General features: G+C 43.9%; 1 long non-coding RNA gene across 1 annotated transcript; it reads left to right on the top strand.

Annotated features, from left to right (window-relative positions):
- The first annotated feature begins 979 nt into the window (after window positions 1-979).
- LOC308246216 lies at window positions 980-17,403 on the top strand. The gene is made up of 5 exons (XR_013960375.1): window positions 980-1,254; window positions 5,172-5,312; window positions 5,684-5,763; window positions 12,558-12,715; window positions 16,995-17,403. It is a non-coding gene; the product is annotated as an uncharacterized lncRNA (long non-coding RNA).
- The last annotated feature ends 1,417 nt before the right edge of the window (window positions 17,404-18,820 follow it).

Genomic DNA, 18,820 nt, shown 5'->3' with positions numbered 1-18,820 from the left:
TCCAGTTTAAGAACCCATTGTGGCCCTCGAGTCAAAAAGTTTGCCCACCCCTGGCAGAGAAGCTTACAGTTCTGTCCCACGCCTGGCCTGGCATTGTGAGTAGTAAGCAGGGCCAGGAGGAAGATATCAGCTGGTGTCTCTCCCACTCAGGCCTTCCACTGTTACAGAGCTCCCCTTTTCTCCACGTCTACACCATCTTCATCTGTAAAATGAAATGGACTATTTACTGACATTTGGTCTTGGGTTGCCTTTTTTTAAATTGTTTTCCTTTCTTTCTTAAAATAGATGGTAAAATCTGTCAGGGTAAAGTGACAGTTCCAGACTGAGCCCCCCTCCCCCAATATTTCCTACCGAAGAGCTTTATGCAAATTCATAGCTCAAAAACTTTATTGAATAAATAATGACCTCACCAGTAGGTTCTATTTTATCCATGCTCAAGTTACTGTCAAAGTACAGACTTAATAAACATTAATGGACTCTTTTTTTTAAATTAATGGACTCTTAAATCTTCGCTTGAGAGAAGGAACACTCGTGATTTCCTGGCACATGTGAAAATGCATCAGTGTTTCTTTTGTGGTGTTCAATAAATTCCTGATTTGTAATCACTGACATTAAAATTGCTGTATAGAACAGCAAGCATAGGGCTCTTTACATGGATTTCGGTGGTAGTGACCATGGGATGCACCAAGTGACAAATTAGAGCCAGTGATTAAATCGGTTTTAGAGTCTCTTCAGTTGTTCTGGTCCTCCCCACGCCCCCCCCCCCCCCATCCTGGAAATTAAACACCAGGTTAGCCTTGACTCCCAGCTGTTAAAAGAGCTAAAAATAGTCAATGACTTTCCAGCTTGAGTCAGCGAACCTTCATCCAAACTCTGACTCATTTTTCTGATTTATAAAATTTGAGGCTACCACCCCCTTAATATCTTTCATCATTGTTTATAATAATAAAATATTGATATTCATTCAGAAGTACTTATTGAATATTCTCTGTGCTGGGAACTGTGTTAGATGTTCAGGATATAAGTGAAGGGCCTGTTCCCTTTTACCCAGGGAGTCCATGGTCTGGGGAGAAGGGAGTTAGACAGATGCTTTATAAAGCAGTGCACTATGCTAAGTGCCGTGCCCGAGGTGAGCCCAGCGTGCAGGTAAGCAGTGAGGAAGGCCTCATAACTCATTCTGCTGAAGAGATCAAGGAACATCTCTTTGAAGATGTTTGCCTCCACTGAATCCTGAAGGAGGAAGAAATGAACCAGGTATGTTGCGTTAGCCCCCAAATAATGGTTTAGCCAAGGAGGACTATTATGTCCTTCCTTTTTCCTTGTCACTTACGATGCGAATTTTCTTAACTTCTTTGAAGCTTAGTCAAACAGTCATCTACATCCTCTGTTCTTCATCTTTGTAACGACTCCTGCAATGGGCAGGTGTTTAAGTTAATGCAATCCCGGTTCAGTCCTGCAGAACTGATCTTTCTGCAGAGGTGGGGGTGCAGTGGGAATCATAAAAGTCCACAGGAAGGCATATTCAACAGTCACTTGTATGAGAGGGAATAGGAAAGGACAAATGAAGTATGCCGCTCTGGCTCATGAACGTTGGAAACACACTGAAGGAGAACAGGGGCTTTGGGATCCATTCCATTCTCACACGGAAAATTACTAACTGTGTAACCTACAGCAAGTTTCTTAGCCGTTCTGTGCCTGGGCCTCTGCATTTTGTGGCGGTATGCTGCACGAGGTGTAAATTGATGGTTCTTTCCCGCCCAGCCTACCATTGCCCATGATTCTAGAGCAATGGTCCCAGCCCTCTTAGGCATCAGCCCCACCCAAAGGGCTTTAAAACATTTCTGATACCTGGTCCCCACTCCCTGATATTCTGATTTGCCTTGTAAAAAAAATTTTTTTAAAAGAAAGTTTCTACCCAGCTAAACAGAAAAAAATGAAGAAGGAGGCGGAGGAGGAGGAGCAGGAGGAGGAGAAGGAGAAGGAGAAGGAGAAGGAGAAGGAGAAGGAGAAGGAGAAGGAGAAGGAGAAGGAGAAGGAGAAGGAGAAGGGGAAGGAGAAAGAAGGAGAAGGGGAAGGAGAATGGGAAGGGGAAGGGGAAGGAGAAAGAAGGAGAAGGGGAAGGAGAAGGGGAAGGAGAATGGGAAGGGGAAGGGGAAGGGGAAGGAGAAGGGGAAGGAGAAGGGGAAGGAGAAGGGGAAGGGGAAGGAGAAGGGGAAGGAGAAGGAGAAGGAGAAGGAGAAGGAGAAGGAGAAGGAGAAGGAAAAGGAGAAGGAGAAGGAGAAGGGGAAGGAGAAGGGGAAGGAGAAAGAAGGGGAAGGGGAAGGGGAAGGAGAAAGAAGGAGAAGGAGAAGGGGAAGGAGAATGGGAAGGGGAAGGGGAAGGGGAAGGAGAAGGGGAAGGGGAAGGGGAAGGAGAAGGGGAAGGAGAAGGGGAAGGGGAAGGAGAAAGAAGGAGAAGGGGAAGGAGAATGGGAAGGGGAAGGGGAAGGAGAAAGAAGGAGAAGGGGAAGGAGAAGGGGAAGGAGAATGGGAAGGGGAAGGGGAAGGGGAAGGAGAAGGGGAAGGAGAAGGGGAAGGAGAAGGGGAAGGGGAAGGAGAAGGGGAAGGAGGAGAAGGAGAAGGAGAAGGAGAAGGAAAAGGAGAAGGAGAAGGAGAAGGAGAAGGAGAAGGGGAAGGAGAAGGGGAAGGAGAAGGGGAAGGAGAAAGAAGGGGAAGGGGAAGGGGAAGGAGAATGGGAAGGGGAAGGGGAAGGGGAAGGAGAAGGAGAAGGAGAAGGAGAAGGAGAATGGGAAGGGGAAGGGGAAGGGGAAGGAGAAGGGGAAGGGGAAGGGGAAGGAGAAGGGGAAGGGGAAGGAGAAGGGGAAGGGGAAGGAGAAGGAGAAGGGAAAGGAGAAGGAGAAGGAGAAGGAGAAGGAGAAGGAGAAGGAGAAGGAGAAGGGGAAGGGGAAGGGGAAGGGGAAGGGGAAGGGGAAGGAGAAGGAGAAGGAGAAGGAGAAGGAGAAGGAGAAGGAGAAGGGGAAGGGGAAGGGGAAGGAGAATGGGAAGGGGAAGGGGAAGGGGAAGGGGAAGGAGAAGGGGAAGGAGAAGGGGAAGGAGAAAGAAGGAGAAGGGGAAGGAGAATGGGAAGGGGAAGGGGAAGGGGAAGGGGAAGGGGAAGGGGAAGGAGAAAGAAGGAGAAGGAGAAGGAGAAGGAGAAGGGGAAGGAGAATGGGAAGGGGAAGGGGAAGGGGAAGGGGAAGGAGAAGGGGAAGGGGAAGGGGAAGGAGAAGGGGAAGGGGAAGGAGAAGGGGAAGGGGAAGGAGAAGGGGAAGGAGAAGGAGAAGGAGAAGGGGAAGGGGAAGGGGAAGGGGAAGGGGAAGGGGAAGGAGAAGGAGAAGGAGAAGGAGAAGGGGAAGGGGAAGGGGAAGGAGAATGGGAAGGGGAAGGGGAAGGGGAAGGAGAAGGGGAAGGAGAAAGAAGGAGAAGGGGAAGGAGAATGGGAAGGGGAAGGGGAAGGGGAAGGGGAAGGAGAAAGAAGGAGAAGGAGAAGGAGAAGGGGAAGGAGAATGGGAAGGGGAAGGAGAAAGAAGGAGAAGGAGAAGGGGAAGGAGAAGGAGAAGGGGAAGGAGAAGGGGAAGGAGAAGGGGAAGGGGAAGGAGAAGGGGAAGGGGAAGGAGAAGGGGAAGGGGAAGGGGAAGGGGAAGGGGAAGGGGAAGGGGAAGGAGAAGGAGAAGGAGAAGGAGAAGGAGAAGGAGAAGGAGAAGGGGAAGGAGAAGGGGAAGGAGAAGGGGAAGGGGAAGGGGAAGGAGAAGGGGAAGGGGAAGGAGAAAGAAGGAGAAGGAGAAGGGGAAGGAGAAGGAGAAGGGGAAGGAGAAGGGGAAGGAGAAGGGGAAGGGGAAGGAGAAGGGGAAGGGGAAGGAGAAGGGGAAGGGGAAGGGGAAGGGGAAGGGGAAGGGGAAGGGGAAGGAGAAGGAGAAGGAGAAGGAGAAGGAGAAGGGGAAGGAGAAGGGGAAGGAGAAGGGGAAGGGGAAGGGGAAGGGGAAGGGGAAGGGGAAGGGGAAGGAGAAGGAGAAGGAGAAGGAGAAGGAGAAGGAGAAGGGGAAGGAGAAGGGGAAGGGGAAGGGGAAGGGGAAGGGGAAGGAGAAGGGGAAGGGGAAGGAGAAGGGGAAGGGGAAGGAGAAGGGGAAGGAGAAGGAGAAGGAGAAGGGGAAGGGGAAGGGGAAGGGGAAGGGGAAGGGGAAGGAGAAGGAGAAGGAGAAGGAGAAGGGGAAGGGGAAGGGGAAGGAGAATGGGAAGGGGAAGGGGAAGGGGAAGGAGAAGGGGAAGGAGAAAGAAGGAGAAGGGGAAGGAGAATGGGAAGGGGAAGGGGAAGGGGAAGGGGAAGGAGAAAGAAGGAGAAGGAGAAGGAGAAGGGGAAGGAGAATGGGAAGGGGAAGGAGAAAGAAGGAGAAGGAGAAGGGGAAGGAGAAGGAGAAGGGGAAGGAGAAGGGGAAGGAGAAGGGGAAGGGGAAGGAGAAGGGGAAGGGGAAGGAGAAGGGGAAGGGGAAGGAGAAGGGGAAGGAGAAGGAGAAGGAGAAGGAGAAGGAGAAGGAGAAGGGGAAGGGGAAGGGGAAGGGGAAGGGGAAGGAGAAGGAGAAGGAGAAGGAGAAGGAGAAGGAGAAGGAGAAGGGGAAGGAGAAGGGGAAGGAGAAGGGGAAGGAGAAAGAAGGAGAAGGGGAAGGGGAAGGAGAAGGAGAAGGGGAAGGAGAAGGGGAAGGAGAAAGAAGGAGAAGGGGAAGGAGAATGGGAAGGGGAAGGGGAAGGGGAAGGAGAATGGGAAGGGGAAGGGGAAGGGGAAGGGGAAGGAGAATGGGAAGGGGAAGGGGAAGGGGAAGGGGAAGGGGAAGGAGAAGGAGGAGGAGGAGGAGGAGGAGGAGGAGGAGGAGGAGGAGGAGGAGGAGGAGGAGGAGAAAGCAGGTAGAGCACAGACTCCCCCACCCATGCTTCCAGGGAGTTGAGGAGGGAAGAGAAGTTTGGAGGAGAGGTTAGAGCTGTGTCTGCCTGTGGGTTTCTCTTTCCCTTTCCTTCCCTACCGTCCTCACAGCAATGAGGATCTGGCTTTTATAATCCCCTCAGGAACTTTATGGCCAGAGCGCTTTGAGAAATGTTAGTAAGGACAGAGTGACTGTCTCTTTGTGTTTCCCACCCTTTCAGGTGGTGTGGGAAACCATCTAGGCGTTTCCTTGAGCCCCATGTGGGGTGACGAAGTCAGGAGAGAGAACCAGCTAGTGGGCCAACATTCACAGGAGGCTGGACAGAGACCAGGGGAGGAAAACTGCAGAGTCCCTCAGGAAGGTAAGGGGGCTGCACACAGGGAGAGGCAGTGGGGAACTCTGCCCAGAGGCCTGCTGTGTTGCACATCCTGCTACAGAGCTGGGCAAAAGGCAATGGGGAGACTTTGGTGAGGTCCTCCCCAGTCCTCAAGAGGACCTGGAACATGTCTCCTCTTCAAGTCCACCCGCCAGAGGGTGGGCTGTAGAGGCCAGGGGAGACGGGGCTGCCGTCTTGCCAGGACCACTGAGGCAGAGAGTCAAGACATGGACATCAGATGAGTGTAGCATGAGGCTGTAGAGTTCAGACGGAGTGATTGTGCTCTTAGCCCAATCTCTTTTCCGGAGAGAAGGAACTAAGAGGATTGAGAAGACATCACTTACATTGACCTTCAGGTGGGAATGGGACCATCCGGCAGGAGGAATCTGAAACACTCGGAAGAAAGCAGCCCCAGGCCTGCACTGGTCATGTAATGGTGAGCATTTGGTTTTCACCATTGGATTTCAAAACCTGTAGTTTGAGAAATTGACTATTTTCAAGGTGATTGTATCTCTTTTGTTTGTTTGTTGCTGGGTTGTGTGTGTGTTTTTTTTTTTTGGTGTTTTTTCTGCTTAGTGTTTATTCTGTTTCTGTTCAAAATATTCAATTCTTTCAGGAGCACTAAGAAAAGAAGTGTGTTGTCAAGTTGGTGTAGGCCAGTCAGGACACAGCAGGGGTGATGGAAACAAGAAAACTCCGAGAGAGAAGCACAAAAGGACAGAAATAAAAAGACTAAGGCCTCTACCACACCATTAATTCCTTCATTATAGTAGGGTTTTCCCATTTCTTAGAGGATTTTTGTCTTGTTTATTCAAAGGTGTGATGTCTTCACAGCTCAGGATCTCTTGTGCTGATTAGCAGGCTCTGTGGTTAGTGGCTGCGCTTCCTGTGGCTGCCCTTGCCAGAGCTTGACCTTTAGATAAATGGTATTAGCACAGCATCCTCATGAAACAGAAGCAGAAAGTCAGGTGTGGTCTAATTCTTTTTTCAAACACAATGGATGCTTCTGGGTTAGAGAAAGTCCACATAGAAAGTCACAGGGATTATTGATAAAGTCCTTGGAGAAAGTTAAAGGATCCAGGAGGCTCGTTTATTTTTGTGAGCAGAAATCTGTGTGACATCTGATGACGGCACACCCATCTATCGTGCACGGTCTCAGGACAGATCACAAGCAACACTGCGAAAGAGCAAAGGATTGTTTACTGACCAAAATAGCTGTTTCTAAAACTTCCAAGTGACTCTCACACTCTGAAATAATCTACTAGCACACTGGGTTTTAAATGAATGTGATAGACAATCCAAATTGATCATAAAAATTGTGCAATAATAACTTACCAACGTAAGCTCTCTTACACCGGCTGATGTCAAATTCAAGGGCCTGCCCTGGGTAGGCAGGCCGGTCTCAGTTAAGACCCCATCAGAAAGCTCGTATTCATTATCTGACTAAATGAATAATCTTAAATTTTGATTTTGCAAACTGGAAAATGAATTGAAGCAAGTTAAATTCAAATTGGAAATACTGTATATTGCTCAATGTTTCAACTTATTTGTGGAAGAATAAAATAAATCCATAATTAATAATTATTAAAAAGAATCATTTGGAATTAGAAAAATTTTAAAGCACCATGAGCTTTAATTCTTAAATATCTTAATATTTAATATTCTAATATTTAAGCTTTTGAATAAAAGCTAGTCGGAAAAGAAATGCACTTACAGGATTGTGCAGAGGAAAATTTTATGAGACCTCGCTGAGAAGTTCTTGTATTTTGGTAGTCAGTCCTCCCCATGAGTGATGGTTAAAGAACAGAAAGCGATTTATCCAAAGAGTTCTCCAGCAGTATGTTAATGAAACAACTGGTATGAGAAAAACTAGTAAGTCAAAGATATTCCTTATAATATTAACTCATAGTTAATTTGAGAATTGTTTACACTTTCCATTCACTAATTTCAAACACATACCCTAAAAGGATCTATAAACTTTATTTTGTTGCTTATGTAGAGTTATATGGTTATCATGTTAAATATTTCAAAACTTTTTTAAAAGCTATGTAAGCATAAAATAATTGCTGTATTGTAAAAGTTTGTGAAGTCTTTTACCAAGACTAACAAAAAAAATGTTAAAGTACATTTTTAAAATTGGAAAAAAAAATTCTATCACTTTTTGAACAATTTTAATTTATACATTCTTTTCACTTTATATGTCAAAATTAATTTCACAGAAATTAAAATATCAAATATTTATAGGTTATAGAAAAACTAGAAGAAAATGTAATTGAATAGAGACATATGTAAAACTTCAGGCAATAAAAAAAGAAAATGTAATTGAATATTTATTAAGTTTTGAGCTATAAAAAGTACTTTCAAAGTTTACATTTCATAGAGGAAAATAATTTGACTTCAAAAAATAAAACTTTCATCTATTAAAAATAACAAAAATTAGCAAATTGTAAAATAATTTACAACAATTGGGAAGAGACTGTAAAAGACCTTACAAAGCTATAATCTTGATACCAAAGACTAATAAGAATAGTATCAGGAGAGGAAATTATGAAAAATTACTATCAATGCAAAAGTTCTACATAAATGAAGGTGAATAAAATTAAACTGTGTAGTGTGTGTGTGTGTGTGTGTGTGTGTGTGTGTGCGCGCGCGCACGCATATGCATACAATCTCCTTGGAGGTAGGTATTATTATCCCCATTTTACAGACAAAGAAACTGAGTCTGATTGGCCTGAGATTATTTAACTGACTTAGGTCAGACAGTTAATAACAGTGGAGCTGGGATATGATCCCAGACTAAATTCCTCAACCAGTGTTCTTAACACAGACAATCTGCCTCCAATTTCTAATTTTCTTTCCCTCCATTCCTGGGAACAATTAAACAATTACTGTCACAGTTCATTCAGTAATAATATCAGAGAAGAGTCAATGAAAATATAAATTAAAAACCACGTTTAATGACCGAACGTCACCTGAAATAAGGGTTGCATAATGTTAATGGACACATTCGAGAAAACTCACACATTGACTTCCTTTTAAAAGTAATAACTTACATCTGTGTCAGGAGGCTTCACTTCTGTGAGTCACCTGTCTTTTTCGGAGGAAGAAAAGGGCTGCTCTGTTCATGAGCTGCATCAGCAATGCAAAGCATCCGCTAGGAAAATGAAGAAGATGGCCACACCCTGACACACGGCAGGCACTCTCAAGCAATATGACATTTCAAACCAGTTCAGTAAGGAAATGCATAATTATTCCCCATAACTGTCACGTGAGTATAGCAGCCCCGTACCGGCTGCTGAAGAGAATCAATCTGAGAGCAAACAGAGTCTATCTAACTGTGGGAATAAGCCAATGAATGTCCTGGACAAAAAGAGTTTCTTTCCCTTTTAACTCCTTGGATATACTCAAGTGTTGCTTTCTACCTTAAATTTCTTTAATTCCACCTCTATCTCCAAACCACTTTTGCTAAAACACCACCCTGCACTACTATATACACACTCACACACTCACTCTGGTCATGGTAATTCACAAGGAGAAGATTCACAACCGATTTCCAGTTTTGTAAGCTGAAGTGTTTCACCAAGCTCTGTCATTTTCAGTAAAAGCCACATGAGAATTTTTAAGTACACAATATGATTATTCAAGTAAAAGGGAAATATTTTTCCCATGATTTATGTGTTGCTGTTGAGCACTTATTCCACCTTTTATTCCATCATCGTGATTCTATTTGCTATTACTCAGACTTGCTTGCCATTGTACTAATTTCTGCTTGGCATGTGGTATTTCCATATCATTCTAAGAAGTCTATTCTGTCATCACTTTTTTTAAAAAAAAAATTCTCACCCAAGGATATGCTTAGAGAGGGGGGGGGGGTGAGAAAAAGAGAGAGAGAAACATTGATGTGAGAGAGAAACATCGATCTGATGCCTCCCATATGTGCCCTCCCCCCCTCCCCCCCCACCATCAGGGAATGAACCCACAACCTAAGTATGCGCTCTGATCTGTAATCGAACCTATAACCTTTTGGTGGACGGGATGACACTCCAACCAACCGAGCCACCTGGCCAGGGCTGTCTGTACTTTTTGTCTCTTAAATTGTTTCATTTTTCCCAATAAGCTCCATGATTTAATTTAATGAGTCTTTTTTTTTTTTAAGTGTAAATTACTGCCTTCTTGTTTCTAAGTTCTAACAGGGGTCCTCAAACTTTTTAAACAGGGGGCCAGTTCACTGTCCCTCAGACCGTTGGAGGGCCGGACTATAGTTTAAAAAAAAAACTATGAACAAATTCCTATGCGCACTGCGGGCCCGGGATGAGTCGGCTGCTAAGCAGGACAGGCAGCGGCACCCGGCGGGCCGGATAAATGTCCTTGGCGGGCCGCATGTGGCCCGCGGGCCGTAGTTTGAGGACCCCTGTAACGACTGTTAGCTCTCACAGTTTAAGATTTATGACAAGTGCAGCGATTGTGTTATGTTTCTCCAGGTGGGTGACTCAGGCATAATCTCATTTGGCCACCTCTAATTTATTTTCATTTTTTCCTTCAGCCACTCTACTGTTACAAATGACCTCTTTAAAAGACAAATCTGATAATCTTTATTTTTTTTTAATAAAAATCTCCTTAACCCAGGGGCATTTATCAAAATTTATTTTGTCTTATAGTTTATATACATTTTTCTAAAATAAAAACAAATGAGACAACATTTAAAAAAATAAACTACTCCAAGATCAAACACATTGGAAAATATACAGATTTTCCATGTATCTTAATGATAGAACACTGGCTTTGGAAATATACTTATTTTCCCCGAAGAAAAAAAGTCAGTTTAAATAAATATACTAAATAAGTAACAGCTCAGCCCTGGTCGGGTGACTCGGTTGGAGCGTTGTGCTATACACCGAAAGGTTGTGGGTTTGATGCCTGGTCAGGGCACTTTCCTAGGTTATGGTTGGGGCCAGCATGGGAGGAAACCAGTTGATATTTCTCTCTCACATTCTCTCTCTCCTTCTCTCTCTCTCTCTCTCTCTCTCTCTCGCACACACACATACACACACACAAATCAATAAACATATCATTTGGATATGGCAAAATAATATGTAAATGGTAATACCATGAGGAATCAGTGAGTGATCTAAACTGAACACTACCAATTCAAAATTGCAGTGCCCAATATGAACACCAGAGGGCACCAAATCATAAGCACTTTAAAACATAAGCATGTAAAGATGACCTTATTTCAATAGCAACAAGTCCAAAGATGATGATAGCTCTCATTTCTTGATTATGTATTTTGTTTTAAACATTTTGCTAGGCAAATTACATATATAAACTCATTTATTTCTCACAATATCCCTTAAAATTAGCTATTATTATCTCATTTTAGAGATAATAATGTTATTGTTTTACTAGAAGCCCGGTGCATGAAATTCATGCATGGGGGTGTGTGTCCCTCAGCCCAGCCTACACCCTCTCCAATCTGGGACCCCTCGAGGGATGTCCGACTGTCTGTTTAGGCACAATCCAGGTAGGATCGGGCTTAAACGGGCAGTCAGACATCCCTCTCACAATTCAGGACTGCTGGCTCCCAACTGCTTGCCTGCCTGCCTTCCTGATTGCCCCTAACCACTTCTGCCTGCCAGCCTGATCACCCCCTAACCACTCCCCTGCCAGCCGGATTGATGCCTAACTGTTCCCCTGCCAGCCCATTTGCTCCTAACTGCCCTCCTCTGCCAACCTGGTCACCCCTAACTGCCCTCCCCTGAAGGCTTGATCGACCCCAACTGCCCTCCCTTGCAGGCCTGGTCCCTCCCAACTGCCCTCCCCTGCTGGCCATCTTATGGTGGTCATCTTGTGTCCACATGGGGGCAGCCATCTTCGACCACATGGGGGCAGCCATCTTGTGTGTTGGAGTGACGGTCAATTTGCATATTACTCTTTTATTAGATAGGATAGAGGCCTGGTGCACGGGTGGGGGCCAGCTGGTTTTCCCTGAAGGGTGTCCTGGATCAGGGTGGGGGTTCCCTTGGGACATGGGGTGGCCTGGGTGAGGGACCTGTGGTGGTTTGCAGGCCGGCCACTCCCCCCGGCGACCCAAGTGGAGGCCCTGGTATCTGGGATTTATTTATCTTCTATAATTGAAACTTTGTAGCCTTGAGTGGAGGCCTAGGCCGGCCAGGGTGTGCGAAAAGCTTGGATTCCTCCATCACCGGGGGCAACTCAAGCCTCCTGCTCTCTCCAGCTCCTTGGCTTCTGCCATGTTTGTTGGGTTAATTTGCATACTCGCTCCTGATTGGCTGGTGGGCGTGGCTGGTGGGTGTAGCAGAGTGATGGTTAATTTGCATATTGCTCTTTTATTAGATAGGATTTCAATTTTATCTCTTTTTTAAAAGAGTAGTTTATTGATTTTTAGAGAGAAAGGGAGTGGGAGATAGAAAAAGAAACACTGATGTGAGTTGGTAGGTGATGGCATTAACATGTTCCTTATATTTTTAAGTCTGTTTCTTCACAAGAAGTCTCCTATGGATAGTTAATTTGGAACCAAGAAATTATTATTTTTAAATTTAATTTATTTTTATTATTTTACAAAAATATAATTTACAAATTAGTTACACCTTTATCATGTGTGTCTATGTATATGCACACACATACATACATATATACATAAACATAGTAGTGGTGTGCTGGTAAACCTCTCTGCCCTGCCCTCACCCCGCACACCCACACTCCAAATACTCTGGTTTATAGACTTTGCCAATTTCTGTAGTGTAAACACTCCCATCTTTGCCAATTTGAAAGTACCAACTTGATGTTACTGAACAAGGATTCTGGAAGAGATGAACATAATAGACTCTCAAAAACTGATGGAAGCCAGCTTCAGGACATGCACATCTATAATAATAAAAGTGTAATATGCTAATTAGACTGGCGTCCTTCTGGACATCCTTCTGGACAACCGTCTGGACGAAGCCGGGGCTGTAAGGGAAGCCCAGGTCCCGGGTGCCAGAGGGAAGCTGATGCTGGCAGCCGGGGGAAAGAATGCTTTACTCTTGCACAAATTTTGTGCATCGGGCCTCTAGTATACACATAAAGGTGGAGTGTGTGTGTGTGTTTGTGTGTGTGTGTGTATGTGTGTCTGTGTGTTGGAGGCTAATGTAATTTTTCTTACCTAAAATGCTTAAGAAATTTGTGGGTATATTTATATGCACAATGCTCTGTGCTCTCGCATCTCCTCAGCCCATCCTTTGACGTCAGCCATACAGAGGCCATCAGTTTCCAGCAAGTGAGACCCAGCAGCACCCTCCTCAGACTTCCATCTTGGGAGCTCTCTGCCTCTACTTCATTGGATGCCGGGTGGAGACTGGAGGCCTTGAGATTCATGTGCAAGCATGGAAGTATGAGCGAGTTATTGTCCCACCGAGCAATCCTTGACTAACGGGGATCAGAGCAGGGGCATAGACATCTCCTCCTCTGTGTTTGGGGTGGGCAATTCCGAGGCCCAGTCTCCCTGGCTCTTCAGAGGGTCCTGCGGGATGCAGGCACGGTGCCTTGACATTGTATCCTTGGGGAAGCTGTCCTTCCTTTCTTGGTTCATTCTCCCAATGGCTCACTTCCGTTTCGTGGATTCACATCCCAAAACCTTACCTTCAAGTGAGGTCTAATCTTGGGCTCTCCCTTCTTGGAGGGCACAGCCTGAGATTCTAGGCTTATTGTCCAAGCTCTATAATGATAGCGATTTGATGAAATATAATCACCACCACCAACACTAAGTAGTTTATTAGTTAAAGCTTCATCTACAAAATAGTTAATTTGCATTCTCTTTAGTTTAACTGCAAATTAAGACGATTTGGCTTAGATTGTAACTTCTAATAAAGAAGAGGTAGTTATGTGATAAAATCTAAAGGGGCCCTATAAAAAGGAGAATATACAATGATCTATTAAATCAATTGCCTTGGGCTTCTTCTATTTAAGGGTTATACACCAGCAAATTATCAAAGACAAATAGATATACATTTACTCAGTAACCTATCTATTTCTCCTGCCCACATTCACACACAAAAAAATAATTCTTATAACCAACTACTGGAAGTATATGTTTAAGAAGACACAAAATTCTTATGCAGTGTTTAAAATGGTATTAGAAACAGTTGTCATAATATTAAAATAGAACATTGTAATTACGTTAATTTTCACATCCATAAATAAAAAGAAAGTATTAATAATGAGTTCAGAAGGTAGTTTTAAGCCATCATCATTCTGGGTTATAGGTTGGGTTATATTACTTTTGGCTTAGGTTTGAACTGTTTAAGTATGGTAAGACAGCTATTTCTGATCAATTTATTTTTGTATTTTTCTCTTCTTTCAGATAGCCAGAAACCAAAAACTTAATATTGAGGCCAGCTAATTCAAATAAAATAAAACAAGAAACACTTCAAACACACAGCATATCAAATAAATTAAGACAAATATAAATTTTAAATGGTCTTAAAAACTTTAATGGGGAATATCCAAATACATAACCAGATGAGTAATACTACATTTAACCTAAGTTGCTTATTTATAAAGAAATAATTTTAAATTTTCCCAATTAAAAAAAAAACACCACAGAATTTGAACACAAAAGAAAGACATGTACATAATGAGAATTTAGAACATACAAAAAAGAGTACAGGAGAAAATACAAATCACTCTAATATTGTTTGCGTGTTCAAAAACTAGAACCCCATTGTTTTTGAGTCTGTCTGCCTACGTACAATGGCCCAAGTAAGTGTACAAGTAGGAGTTTGCAGTATAGAAAGAAAAAATAGTTTCATATTGAATTGGCCAATCCAAAGACGGGAAGCTAATGCTAAAAACCCTACTCCCCAATAGTGTTAGGTTACAGATTATTTAGGGCGAAATCACAAGACACCATGGGCTAGAGGGCTCAGGGTTGTGCTGGGGACTTACTGGTCAGAGGTGGGTAAGTGAAATAAATTATTTCTTCAGGTGTTAAGGACAGTTTTGAGGTCTGCTCCAGGGTTTCTTTCTCTAGTCTCCTGAGAAAGTAGCCAAATTTAAACAAATTTAGATAAAATAAAAGTATTATTAAAAAGCTTGAATTTTATCATAAAAATGTCTACCTATAGACATTTTTAAACATATTTGTTGCTTTAAACATATTTGTTTAGTCTCAAAGAAGTTTGGGTTTAAAGATTTGGGGCCTCATTTTGGTTTATTTAAGAGTAACAGCCTCTGCCCAGCCAGTGATGCTCAGTGGTTGAGCATCAACCTGTGAACTAGGAGGTCACGGTTCAATTCCCGGTCAGGGTACATGCCTGGGTTGCAGGCTCGATCCCCATTGTGGGGCTTGCAGGAGGCAGCCGATCAATGAGAGCCGATTCTCTAATCATTGATTATTAATCTCTCCTCTCTCTTCCTCTCTGAAATCAATCAAAATATAAATTTAAAAAAAAGAAGAGTAACAGCACCACATTGAGTTGCAAGAGCCACCTGGAAATAGATTTCAGATGGTCATTTGGTTGCATTTGATACTCCTCAGCTTTGTTCCTGGACCCACGCCTAGTGAATTAAATTATTGCAATTTTCCAGGCCTTCATTAATGCATTTGTATAGAAGATAAGCAACAAGAAGAGTGTTTTTAAGGGCTCTTAGCAAAGATATGAAGTTGTTTGAAGCTGTTTCCTAATGATCTGGTAATTGTTCAGCAATGATGTGTGAGTGTTCTAACAGCAACCTCTTATTGCCTGAGGTGGCCTTAAAATAACATCTGATTCTGCTATTTTCATAATTACTGTTAGTCTAGTAGAAATACTAAGCTAAGTTTAAATACAAAGTAGTGAAATACAATTGTGTCAATCCATCCTTTCTAAATACTTTTCATTTAACAAAACACCCTCAGCATTTATCTGTAGAGTAGATATTTGATAAAGAATCATCAGGAAGCAACTGTGAGAATAACGGGAATGATTCTGAGTGCCTAGGGTGGTTACTGGGAATTTTGCAGTGATGTGTGTGTGTTTAGTTCACAGATTGACTCCTCAGATGACTGAATGGTTCTAGCAAGGAGCTAGCAACATGACTCCAAAAGGCCTTTGAGCAGTCTTTATTCTTGCTGCTCAGGATTCTGGCTAGGGCCTCCTGGAGTTAATTGCAGCCACAGCCTTTCCTGCAGGGCCAGCTGCTTTTATGGTCAGAGGAGATAAACAGAGGCTCAATGGGAGATCTATTTCTGGGTGTTGAAAGGGCCTCTGTGCTGCTGGTTGAGGAGGAAATCACCCAGCCTCGCTCATGGAATGCCTAGGTGATTTCTTGGGCTGGGGGGTGGTCCTCCTGATAGGGCACTTCCTGCACCCCGTTTCTATAGTGGGTGGGCTAAGCCCTGGAACGTCCTTAGGTATACAATCCTGTCTAACTGGGCAACCCCAAATTCTAATTTGGCAAGCCAGTATGTGTTAGTTCCAAGTTCAATGGCCAGAATAAGAAGTGTCTTAATTGGATGAGGGGTCACAGTCACAACCCAGTGATTGTTCATGACATTCTCTGGGTCAAGAGCTGTTTGCTGAGGGAAGGGAGAAGGGAGTTTTCATGCACTGAATACTGCTTTGGGCCTCCCATATGAACAATACCCACAGTATATGTATTTACCTTGTGCAGTTGTCAAAGCAAAAGTTAACTTTACAAAATTGTAAAAGAAGTTTTTAACTACTATAGTTTAATTTTATTACATACTAGTAGCCCTGTGCATGAATCGGTGCACCAGTAGCTCGCTACTGCCCTCTAGTAGCTCTCCACCTGCTGCCCCGCCCTTCTGTAGCTCCCCCCGCTCCCCTCCCCTTGACCCCCCTCTTGGCTTGCTGCCCTACCCCCTTCTGTAGTTCTCCGCCACTCGCTTGTAGCTCGCTGCCCCACCCTCCTGCTGATCTGTGATCCCGTTGTTACTCGGTTGGTGGTTACCTTGTAATGATCATTTGCATATTACATATTTATTATATAGGATTACTGTTCATTGAATATGTTACAGTATGTTAGAGAGCTAGTTTCCCCATATCAAGGGAAGGAAACTCGGCTACAGAGAATTGAACACAGCACCCATGAGCAGGCAGTAGAATCCAGGCCTTTAGACGCATGAGTCAATGACCATTTCATTCCCCCGCACCATCGTATTTATGTACGTTTCTTCTTGATTAAGAATGCAAGACAAGAGTAAAATTCCTGGGTACAAAAGTTAAGAAATGATTTTTACAATGATTTTCATTCCTGAACAGAAATAGCCTATGTATACAAATAATACACTTTTTAGACGTTTTTCACCATTATCAATTGATTATAAAAAAAATGCATACTATAAAAGGAAAAAGAAAATTTCATCCCAGCTCTAGGACATAAATATGCCACTCAAATGATTTTCTAATAAAATGGGAGCTGCCTATATTGCTACCGAATGCCTTTTTAGACTCATTTAAATTAGTTAGGATCACTTTCACAAGGAGGAGTACGCTTTCAATTGTGGAAACAGGCCCTGAAAAGTTAGGTAACTTTCCAATTTTAATGTACGATGTTGTTACCATTGCACTGTTGATAGGGGCAGAAATAGAATGTTGGAGACCAGCTCTAATTATAAGAAATATGAATCATGCTCTGTTAACCGTGATTGTTTTGTTCTGATTAAAGAAGGCACATTCTAACCTGGCTGGGAGTTGCACACGGGACCTGGGAGCTCACCTGGAAATGCAGCCCATGCTCCCCATCCAGGAGCCACCGATTATCACGGAAAGATTAACAACCTTGTTGCAGAAACCAGAGCTGCCAGCCCTTTCAAGACCCCAGCCCTTTGCATATTGCGAGTCCTTTGAAGACCCCTTAGCCCTTTTGCATACCTGAAGGCCTTTGGAAATCTCCAGCCCACATTACCTGTAAACTGACCATTTGACATACCCCTTTGCCTACTTCCACGTGTAATCTTTATCCTTCTATCCAGTATAAGCATCTGGCTTATGGTGGGGTGCAGAGCAGATTGCTGTGGATGACCTGTCACGCCCCCATACTGCCAGCAGTACTGGAATAAATGCTCATTTGATTCAACCCAGTCTCTGCTTAATTGGTTCAAGTGACAGGCAGCATGGACCCATTGTCTGGTTACACGGTAACAAGCAATCACACATTTCTCTAGAAGGAAAACAGTGCCTGTGTCAAATTGGCTGTATGTCTTCCAGAAGAATTCCCCTGCATCCTAGAGTTAGTGATTCTGTGGAATGGAGGATGTGGAGTGAGTTTTCAAGTGGAAGCCTGGTATGTTCCCTAGATTGTTCTGTAGTCAGTCTTGGGTCCTATCCTAGGGATGGTCAGAAACTGCCCCATTCTTCCAGAGAATTGCATCTAGTGAAAAAGACAAATGTTCATTCATTCCTTCAAAAGTATTTAAGCCATTGTTCACTATGCATCAGATGGTGTTCCAGTCACTGAGCTATGACATAACGGGCATTTAATCCCACAACAATCCTTCTAGGTGAGCGGATTCTACTTTTACAGATAAGAAATTTCAGGTACAGAGAGGTTAGGTAACTTGTCCCAGTTCCCTGAGCTCAACAGCACAGCTGAGATTTGTAACCTTGTCTATCTGGGCCCCATGTCTGTCTATGTTATGTCTGTCATGCCTGGTATATATGTAATTTCCTATACATAAAATATTTGAGACATATTTATACTAAAATTATTGGTTGTTTATCTAAAGTTAAAATGTAACTGACACTGAAAGCCCTGTGTTCAGCCTGGTAACCCTTGGTGGGTGTCTCCTCACGGCCAGCAGAGGCAACAGGATGGCATCATGCTGCTCCAATCTTTTTTTGTTTTAATGCTCACCTGAGGCGATGTTTAGAAAGAGGGAGAGAAACATCTATGTGATGGGAAAGATGGTTGCCCCCATATGCTCCCTGATCAGAGATCGAACCCACAACCTAGGTATGTGCCCTTGTTATTGATGGGGTGTGTGTTCTGTGTCCTCACCTGTTACTGATGGAAGTGGGCTTCTTGGGGTGCCACAGGAACAAGAACTTTCTGAGGCCCCAGGGGAGAATGAGGTGTTGTAGAAAGCTTTATTAATGAGGTAACATGAAGGAGATCCTCTTCAGGGTCTCATCTCCCTATGTCCTGCCATGAAAGAAGTCCCATTTTGTCCTCAGCAGGCCTAGGATTAAAGTCAGCGCCCAGAGTTTCTGCTCCATATCAAAGCACAGTCAAGTCCAGCATCAGACTAGGGTAGCTTGTGTTCCCATCTGCGTCCACTATGTGTAGGGTTTGCATGGCCATGGGCCATACAGCTTCTAGGAGCTCATGGTGGGCTAGAGAGGATATCCACAGACCAAGCAAGTGCAAGGAAGTAGGAGCCACGCAAGAGGAAAAAGAGAAAATTCCTTTGTCTGTGGATTATGTATTTCCAAATGGTTGCAGGGTGCACTGGGGTCCAACCTCTTCGCCAAGGATCTTTGCTCCCAGGTTAG

Source organism: Plecotus auritus (assembly GCF_963455305.1).
Source record: "Plecotus auritus genome assembly, chromosome: 4".
Lineage (NCBI taxonomy): Eukaryota > Metazoa > Chordata > Mammalia > Chiroptera > Vespertilionidae > Plecotus > Plecotus auritus.
The sequence above is the reverse complement of the archived record's forward strand: the minus strand, read 5'-3'. Positions and strand labels throughout refer to the sequence as shown.